This window comes from Orcinus orca, chromosome 15 (assembly GCF_937001465.1).
Source record: "Orcinus orca chromosome 15, mOrcOrc1.1, whole genome shotgun sequence".
Lineage (NCBI taxonomy): Eukaryota > Metazoa > Chordata > Mammalia > Artiodactyla > Delphinidae > Orcinus > Orcinus orca.
In genome coordinates, this window is record NC_064573.1 from 68,865,074 (window position 1) to 68,874,749 (window position 9,676).

Consider the following 9,676-nt stretch of genomic DNA (forward strand, 5'->3'; position numbering starts at 1 on the left):
CTTCCCGGTGACATAGAAAGGGAGGTCCAACACTGACCCCGCTTCACAGATGAGGAAACCAAGCTCAGAGAGAGAAGTGGCTTGCCTGAGGCCACACAGCAAGTAAGGAGCAGAGCTGGGATGTCTGGGTTTGTGGTAACATTGCATGGTTTCCTTGCTGCCTCCCCTGACCACTGTGTGGCCAGTCCAGTGCAGAGGATGAATCAGGGCTTTGGGCGCATTTTGGGGTGAGGTCAACCTGGTCTCCTCTCTCTTTCCTTGAGCTGCATACCTGCCTCTACTAGACCTTCCCCGTGCTGCTTTTTTGCTGGGGAGAGCTGTTTTCCCCTCTCCTCTCTCCAAAGCCAATTCAAGTTTCCCGTTTTTCTGTAGACTGTATTACACAAAGGTTACCACTGCTTATAGCAAAAGCCAAGATCTAGATACTTATTTCAAAATGGATTTTTTTTTAAGGAATTCCTTTATTTTTATATATTTATTTTTGGCTGTGTTGGGTCTTCGTTTCTGTACGAGGGCTTTCTCTATTTGCGGCAAGTGGGGGCCACTCTTCATCGCGGTGCGCGGGCCTCTCACTATCACGGCCTCTCTTGTTGCGGAGCACAGGCTCTAGAGTGCAGGCTCAGTAGTTGTGGCACACAGGCTTAGTTGCTCCACGGCATGTGGGATCTTCCCAGACCAGGGCTCGAACCCGTGTCCCCTGCATTGGCAGGCAGATTCTCAACAACTGCGCCACCAGGGAAGCCCAAAATGGATGTTTTTTGAAGAGGGCAAGTACACTCATTCCCCACCCCCCCGCACCATCTACTGCCCCTCAGAAGTGGGGAATGGACGTCTGTGGTTTCCAGGGGACCTACCGCCAACCAGGCCCCAAGGAAGCCCGTCTCGTTCTCCATGCTGCTGCTGGAGAACATTCTCTGCAGTGAGACCACACCTCCTCTGAGTCCCAGCCCAGCGCTTGCTGGATCTCAGTGTCCGCTCGCCAGCTGAGTGACCTGTGTCGGGGTGCGTGACCACTGTCCAGCTGAGTGGCTGCTCGTGTGTACTTCCCTTCTCTGAGCCTCAGTCTCTCATCTGTAAAAAGGGGACACAGAGCATCAGTTACAGGAGAGGATGTGGTGAGAGCTGAACATGGCACTGGGTGCACTGTCAGCACTCGATAAATCCCAGCGATGACCCAGGCTTATGCAGCCAGCCGCTACGCCAGGCTCTGACACAAACGCATGTCTCTCTTGAGCCTAGCGAATGAGCGTGAGAAGTCGAGGGGTGAGTGTGGTTATTCTCATTTTATAGGTGGCAAACCAGTCCAGAAGGGAGGTGACCTGTCCCAGGCCAAGAGCAACTGAGGACGAAAATAGGGTTTTGAAGCCAGGTCTCTGAGCCCACCCTCTCCGATGTGTCAGGACCCTCTCGTGCTCCCGTCTCCTTTTGGACACTTAATGAGCACCTACTATGTGCATGCGATGTGCCAACAATGGGCGCATGGGCCTCACTCATAGAGCTGCAGGATGACTTCTGTGGGCCCTGGGGGCTTTGCCTTCATGGCCCCCTTCCCCAATAACAAGCAGAAAAAAAGTATACTTTCCGACTGTGTTGTTTTCCAGGCTGGATTATCTTCATATTTTTCTTCTGATTTTAAAAGAGAGAATGTTTATGGGCCTGTAAATGTAGTTGTGGCCCTAGGCACTGTGCCTCCTGCACCTGATGGAGACGTCAGCCCACCTGCCAGACACAAAGCAAAGAATCCCACGAGTGAAGCTAAAATTACAACCATGATGAGTCTACAGGGGAGAAGTTCTGGGTCTTATAAGGACTTGTAGCTGGAGTTTGGCCCAACATGGAGGAGCATCTCCAAGGAAGCTGCATCTGAGCAGAGAGGAGATCAGGCAGGAATCTGTGACAAGTGGGGGAGGGAGAGTCCCAGGCTGAGGAAATAGCCTGTGCAAAGGCCCTGTGGAAGCAGCGGAGGGCACAAGGGGGCACAGGAGGCCAGGTCAGCGTGGGGAGACCTCTGGGGTTGAAGCAGGAGGATCTCATGGTCTCTCCTAGGCTCAGGCATGATTGATGTAGAGTGTCTATAGTGGGTTGAAGAATCCCCCAAAAGATATGTCCACACCCTAACCTACGGAACCTGTGAACATGCCCTTATTTGGAAAAGGAGTCTTTGCAGATGCAATTAAATTAAGGATCTTGAGATGAGATCATCCTGGATTACCCGGCTGGTCCCTAAATCCAATGACAAATGTCCTTATAAAGGACACTGGAGGAGAGACCGAGAAGAGGAGGCCACGTGGAGACGGAAGCAGAGGTTGGAGAGGGAGGTGGCCACAAGCCAAGGAATGCCTGGAGCCACCAGAAGCTGGAAGAGGCCAGGAGGCATGGTCCCCCGGAGGCTGTGAGGGGATCGCTGCCCGGACAACCCCTTGATTTCAGATTTCCGGCCTCCAGAACTGTGAGGGAATAAGTTCTTATTATTGCAAGCCACACAGTTTGTTTGTTACAGCAGCTACAAGACACGAATACAGGGCCCCGCCCGGCAGGAGAGGGTCATCCTAGCCACACCGACGTGGATGGGTCAGGCCGTCTGGGGAGCTGGAAACATCCCCACCTGGAGAAGATGTGGGATCTGAGCGGGAAGTTCCTCCAGAACTTCCTGAGATGAAAACTGAGGCCAGAGAGGGATGTGCTCTTCCCAGGCACCCAGCCCATGGTGGCACATGGCTGACTAGGACCTGGGGCTCCCCAGCCAGTGATTCCTCCTGCATCCACAGCCTTGTAGCAGCAGCGTCACATGGCTACTTGCTCGTTTATTTATTTGGACACCTCCTTGTCCTGGCCCTTGACCTCCATCAGGATGGCTCGTGGATGAAGGTGAGGTGGGCGGGACCACTCAGTGCCAAAGCCACCCCTGGACAGCTCAGGATCCCAGACAGGGTCATCGGTCTTCCCGCTGTCCTTTATGTCAGCCAGGACCTCACTTGGAGAGTAGACAGGCCCGAGGGGCTGGGTTCAAGTTTCAGCCTAGTTAGCATGACCTTGGACGGCCACGGTGGGCAGCAGGAATCATATATGTAAGGCTGCCTGCAAGATGCCTGGCCTGGGGTCAGGCCTCAATAAATGGAAGCTGCTACTGTGGTCACTACTCCGATCATCACCACATCCTCTAGTTCCTCTCTCATGCTGCCATCACTATGACTCACCTATCTTGTTCTGCTGAATGCCTGTTGTTCTAGGGAAGATCATTAAGAACCTGACCATCAGGACACCTGGGTATTAACTCTAGCTTCTTTCTCAATTTGCTGTGTGGCCCTGGGCACATCCATGACCTCTCTGAACTTTTTCTTAAAATTCTTAATTTTGAAATGAGAAGTGGTGAAAATAATACAGAGAGTCCTGTGGGCCCTTCCCCCAGCTTCCCCCAGTGGGGACATCTTACAGAGCTGGAGCACGAAATCAAAATCAGGAAATTGACCTTAGTACAAGCTTTTAACTAGACCACAGGACCTTACTGTGTTTTCATCAGTTTGTACGTGAACCTGTGTGTGGAGTTCTATGCAACTTGCTGTCACGTATGGATACCCAGCCCCGCCCCCACCCCCATGGTCAAGATGCAGCACTGCTCCACCCGTGGGGAAGCTCCTTTGTGTGACCTCTTTAGGGTTGGGCCCATCCTGAACTTCTCCCCGTCCCCAGGCAACCACTCATCTGTCCTCCAACACTGTAGTTTCGTCATTTTAAGAATGCCATATAAATTGTTCTCTCTGAACTTTTGATTTCCATTCCCAAATATTCCCCTTTGAAAGTGCCTCAGTCCTCCATGGGGCTGCAGGATGCCGTAAACTGTGCTTGCATCCCTGTCCACAGAACAGAAGGGCAATGAAACAGATGGGGAAACTGAGGACCAGCAGGGGAAACCTACTGGCTTCAAGCCACACAGCCAGCAGGCCTACGAGCTGAGCTCACTCCCTCTCTGGCCCCAAGGATTCCATCAGCCCAGTGAAAACACAGCCTGACCAGGTGACAGGTCTTCAAACAGCCCCATCGACCTCCCGCCCACCTGGTTCTTCAGGTGGCGCTGATTTTGGGGCTCTCCCTCCTGGGCAGGGTCTGTGGGTCATTCCTTGCTCATGACAGTTTTCTCAGATGCTTACTCCCTGGGACCCCGGATGCTTGGTCCTGGTAGAAAAACGGAGACCCTGGTGTCACTATGGAGAGAGCTGGCAGGTAGGCCTGTCCCTGTCCAGGTGAGCTGGGGCCACCAGCCCTGCCACAGACAGGCCCCTCGGTCTCGGGGCGCTGGGCAAAGGAGCAGACTTGAACGTCAATAAACGCCGCTGTCGGAGAGCTGACCCACGCCCTCCCTGGAATTAAGAGCTTATTCATAACTCTCTCCCACCACCAAAACATACTTTGGAGAGGGCTAAAGTAAATAGTGCCGCTTAACCTGACCTCCTTGGGGTACGTGGCCCTGCCCAGGTCCTGCCACTCAGAGGGGAAATTTGACACGTCTCCCTCCAGACCCCTTGGACCACCCCCAAAATCTCCCCCTTAGAGAAATAATCAGATCATCTCCATAGTCCAGCGGGGGTGGGGTGAGGGGGGATGGGGGGGCAGGTGGTGATGGATGGGGTCGGAGAGGAGGTGACAGCCCACTATTGATTGAGGGCATGTTGAGGAATCTGGATCCCATTCCAAGAGCAGTGGGAAGCTCTGGAAAGGATTTTAAGTGGGGAGATGATGTGAGATGATTTATGTTTTTGAAAATATTGCTCTGACCGCCGTGTGGAGAATTGACTGAAGAGGGCAGGCGTGGAAGCTGAGAGGCTACTGAAGGCACTCACGTGGGAGGTGACAGTGGCTCGGGCAGGGTGGCAGCTGGGAAGATGGAGGGAGGTGGTCGGACCCAGGATGAGGTGACCGCGGGAGGGGATGGAGGACCGACCTCTTGCTAGAGGCAGATGAGGGATGGGGGCCTTTTGTGGGGGGCGGTGGAATCAATATGTCTTTTTCTTTTTTTTTGGCTGCACTGCGAGGCCTGTGGGATCTTTGTTCCACGACCAGGGATAGAACCCGTGCCCCCTGCAGTGGAAGCTCCGGGTCTTAACCACTGGACCACCAGGGAAGTCGGGAGTGGTGGAATCAAGCCCCAATCCTGGGCGGTATGTTGTCTGACATGCCCACGAATCTGCCAGGTGGAGTTTAACAGGCCACTGGCTACACAGACGTGGGGTTCCGGGAAGCACCAGCCTGGGACTGAGCCCCTTAGCACGAAGATGGCATTTAATTCCACGAGCAGATGAGATTACTGAGAGAGTGAACAAAGGGTGAATGACTCCAGGACCCCCGTGTCAGGTAGGAGGGACAGCTGGCATAGGAGACCCATGACAAGGCACCTTAAGCCTAGGAAGAATGATTCAAGAGGGGAAGAAATGTCCATGGTACCCAATACCTCTGAGGGGTCTAGTGGGGTGAGGTCTGGAAAGACCCAGTACAATTCAACAACATTGGTGACCCCAAGCTAGAGCATATTCAGAGGGATGGTAGGAGCAGGAAACCCACTAAAAAACCAACAATAATAAAAGAGACCAGAAACGGACTTCTGCGCCTATGGAAACTTCATCTGTGATGGAGAAAGCATTACTGGTCAGTGGAGAAGAGATTGGGCCATCTACAAAAGGATACTGGTGGATATTATCCAGCACTAAAAAGAAATGAGCTATCAAACCACGAAAAGACATGGAGGAACCTTAAATGCATATGACTAAGTGAAAGAAGCCAATCTGAAAAGCTACATACGGTATGATTCCAACTATATGACGTTCTGGAAAACGCAAAGCCATGGAGACAGTAAAAAGATCAGTGGTTGCCAGGAATTGGAGGAGGGAGGGATGAACAGGCAGAGCACAGAGGATTTTCAGGGCAGTGGAAGTACTCTGTATGATACCATAATGATGGATACATGTCATTACACATTTGTCCAAACAAATAGAATGTACAACACCAAGAGTGAGCTAGAGTGTAAACTGTGGACCTTGGTAGATAATGATGTGTCAGTGTAGTTTCATCAATTGTAACAAATGTCCCACTCTGGTGGGGGAATGTTGATAATGGGGGAAGCTATGCATGTGGGGGGGGATATTTATGAGAAATCTCTGTACTTTCCTCTGAGTTTTGCTTGAAACTAAATTGCTCTAAAGATATAAAGTCTTTAAAAAAGAATACTGGAAAATGATGGTCAATATGCAAAAAACAGTCTTTCAGGTGGTGCCTTGATCCCACCTCCTGACTTTCAGGCCTTTGTGCAGCCCGCTCCTCTTGAGTGTGGGCAGGACCAGCAACTTACTTCTAACCAATAGAATATGGCAAAGGGGATGGGATGTCATTCTCTTGATCACCTTACATTATATAAGACTGTCTTGCTGGCAGTCCCTCTCTCTCTCTCCTAAATTTTCTCTCTCTCTCCCACCCTCTCTCTTTCTTTCCATTGCTGGCTTTGAAGAAATAAGCTGCCATGAATCCTACAGCTGCAAAGAAATGAACTCTGTCAATAATCCAAGGAGTTTGAAAGTGGATCCTTCCCCAGTTAAGCCTCTGATGAGAACTCAGCCCCAGCAGACTCCTTGACTATAGCATTGGGACAGACTCTAAGGAGAAGCTCTTGCTAAGCTGTGCTCAGACTGCTGACCCACAGAAACTGTGAGATAGTAAATGTGTGGTTTTTTAAACAATCAATTTTGTATGTAACTTTATTATGCAGTGTAGACAATTAATATACACAGTATTACTTTGGATTCCAAACTACATAGCACACATACACACAAACAAATGAATTCAAGATGCAGTAAAGATCTAAATACAAAAAGGAAAAAAAATTTAAATTCCAGATGGAAATACAAACCATCTGTATAACCCTGGGCTAGGGGGAGATTTCTTAATCATAGCACAAAAAACTTAAACCCCAAACAAAGAGATGGATACGTTTGACTATCTTAAAATTAAAAACTTCTTTTCAATCAGAGTCTTCATAAATAAGTTAACAGAGAAGACAAAAACTAGAAAAAGGTATCTGAGCACATATAACTGAGAGAGGATTGAATCCATAATATGTAAAGAGCTCTTGCAAATCAACAAGAATTACACCAACCACCCAGTAGAAAAATAGGCAATGGGTACAACCAGACAGTTCTCAAATGAGAAAATCCAAATGACTGAGTCATGAAAGATGTTTAACCTCACCAGTAATCAGGAAATACAAATGGAAAGAATGACAAGATACCACCCATCTGCTTAACAGAAATTTTAAAAGTTGAGAATGCCAAGTGTCAATGAGCCTGCAGGGAAGCAGGGCCTCTCCTCTGCTGCTGGTGGGAGTGTGAGTTGGCACAAGCAGGTTGGAGGGCTATCTGGGAGTATCTAGTCAAGTTAAATCTTTGTAACTTGACCAAACTATTGTTTCTTGGTGAATATTCTCTAGAAACATTAGCCTGTTGCCCAAAGGGATATGTCCCAAAATGTTCATTACAGTGTTGTTAGTAACATGCTCCTTAAGATGAGAACTAAACAGCAGGATGCTTGTACAGTGGGATACTATACATTGGTGAAAATGAACCAGTGCTGTGCCCATCTGGAAAACAAAACAAGCAAGTTGCAGAATGATGCCCAGAATAGGTTACCGTGTATATAAAGTATTAAAACGTGAAAACTATTGCAATGTAGTGGATCCATATGTAGTAAAAGCATAAGAACATGAATGGGAAGGATAAATACTGAGACATAAATATTCAAGACAGTTGACTAACTCACTAGAGAAAAGGGGGAAACAAATCCATAACATCTAATTACTTAAAAAAAATCGGAAGCAGATATGACCAAATGTAGACATTTGACAAAGCTGATGGGCGATGGGCATGCAGCTTTCATTACGTGACTTTCTAGAGCCGAGTGGTTCCATGCGGTTGCCTCTCACCAAATATGGGGACTTCAATGTAAATATAAGTTTATTAAAAGTAAATAAAATTTGAAATTTCATCTTAAATAAATTGCTGAGTCGCACTAGCCACATTTCAAGTGCGCATTAGCCAGATGTGGCTAGTGGCTCCCACGTGGATGGTGCAGCTAGAGAACATTTTTATTACTGCAGAAAGTTCTTTCGGACGGTGCTGTTCTAGAAAATTCTGTATGCTTTTCATATTTCAGAATGAGTTTTTTTAAAGCAGGGACTGGAAGGTTAATAAGGAAGTAGGGAGGGTGAAGTGTTCTTTGGAAGTGTTTGGCTTTGGAGAGAAGGAGGAAGATGGCAAAAGTGTTGCGGGGGGAGGTCAGAGGAGCTGGTGGAGAAGGGGTTCCAGGGTCTTTACTTGTTACAGTGAGAGATGCCCTTGAATGCTGATGGGAATGGTCAGTAGACCAGGAAGTTCAAGGCGGGGTTGGGGGGGTGGGGGCAGGGGACAATGGAAGGGGTGAGGCCCGAGCAGGGAAGGAGAGGTGGACATTGTCCTCAGCGGCCCCCCCGAGGCCCCTACCTGGTGCCCCTCTCTGAGGACTCCCACCCTGCACCCTTTCAGGCTCCAGCCAGTGGAGATAAATAACGCCTGCCACGCCTGTCACAGATGTTTGAAAAACATATTAATCACTTTAACAAATATTAGCTCAGTACGGCAATAAACAGCCTCTAGGATCTCCTCTTTGCGGCTGTATTACAATGAGAAATATGCTAATACGGGTGCCTAATTGATTGTGTTTGAATAACTTTCTTTATGACAATAAGACTTGGAGGTGGCATCACTCAGAGTCATAAGTGGTGTCTCCCCAACCCTGGAACGCCTCCCTCTGTTCCCACAGAGTCACCCTCTGGGGAAAAGTTCTTCAAATCAACAAACTAGGAGAACTCCTGGCTGCCGATCTAGAGAGACTTTTCAGAAGCCCACAAAGGGGCTGCCATTTGGCCCGTGGTTCCTATTGGTGGGCATCTCACACACAAACATCTCCCTTCATCTTCGAGGTACTTCTACAAGGTCAAGATTATGGTCCCATTTCACAGAAGGGAAAACTGAGGCTGTGAGGGATGAAGAGACTCACCCAAGGTTCCTGAGTCATGCAGCCAGAAGTCTCCTGCAGGCTTTTGAGTCTGGAGCCTGTGTGCACCCTCTCCACCCCCAAGCCAGGAGAAACCTCTAGAAACATCCCATTGCCACTGTTCAATATTAACACAACAACTCTCTGTTCAGTTGGATGGACAACTGGGCCAGGTGATTCTCAAATGTCCTGGGTGTTTCTCCTGTAGTGCCAAACACAAATAACCACCCTTGTCAGTCATGCAGGGTCTTCTCTCCCCTCATACACACCTCCTGCCATCAACAATATTGCTTCTTCTCCCTCAATTCCTTCCCTTGGTTATATGCATTCTGGACACTTGCACCATGCAAAGGATCACATGATTCACGGGGTGATGGAGGCTAGTAAGTGCTTGTCCCATATAGTTCCTGTATCTTCCTCTCCTCCCCTCCTTCTGCCTGCACATCCCTCAGCCATCACGGCTGCTGGTGTAACCCCCAGACTTGTTCGAGTTCATTTTCTCTTCTCCATCCTTGCTGCTTTGCCCGAGTCCAGGCTGCAGCATCTCCTACCTGGGCAAAAAAGGGCTGTGAACTGGATTTGGGTGAACTTTGTTCTTACCAAT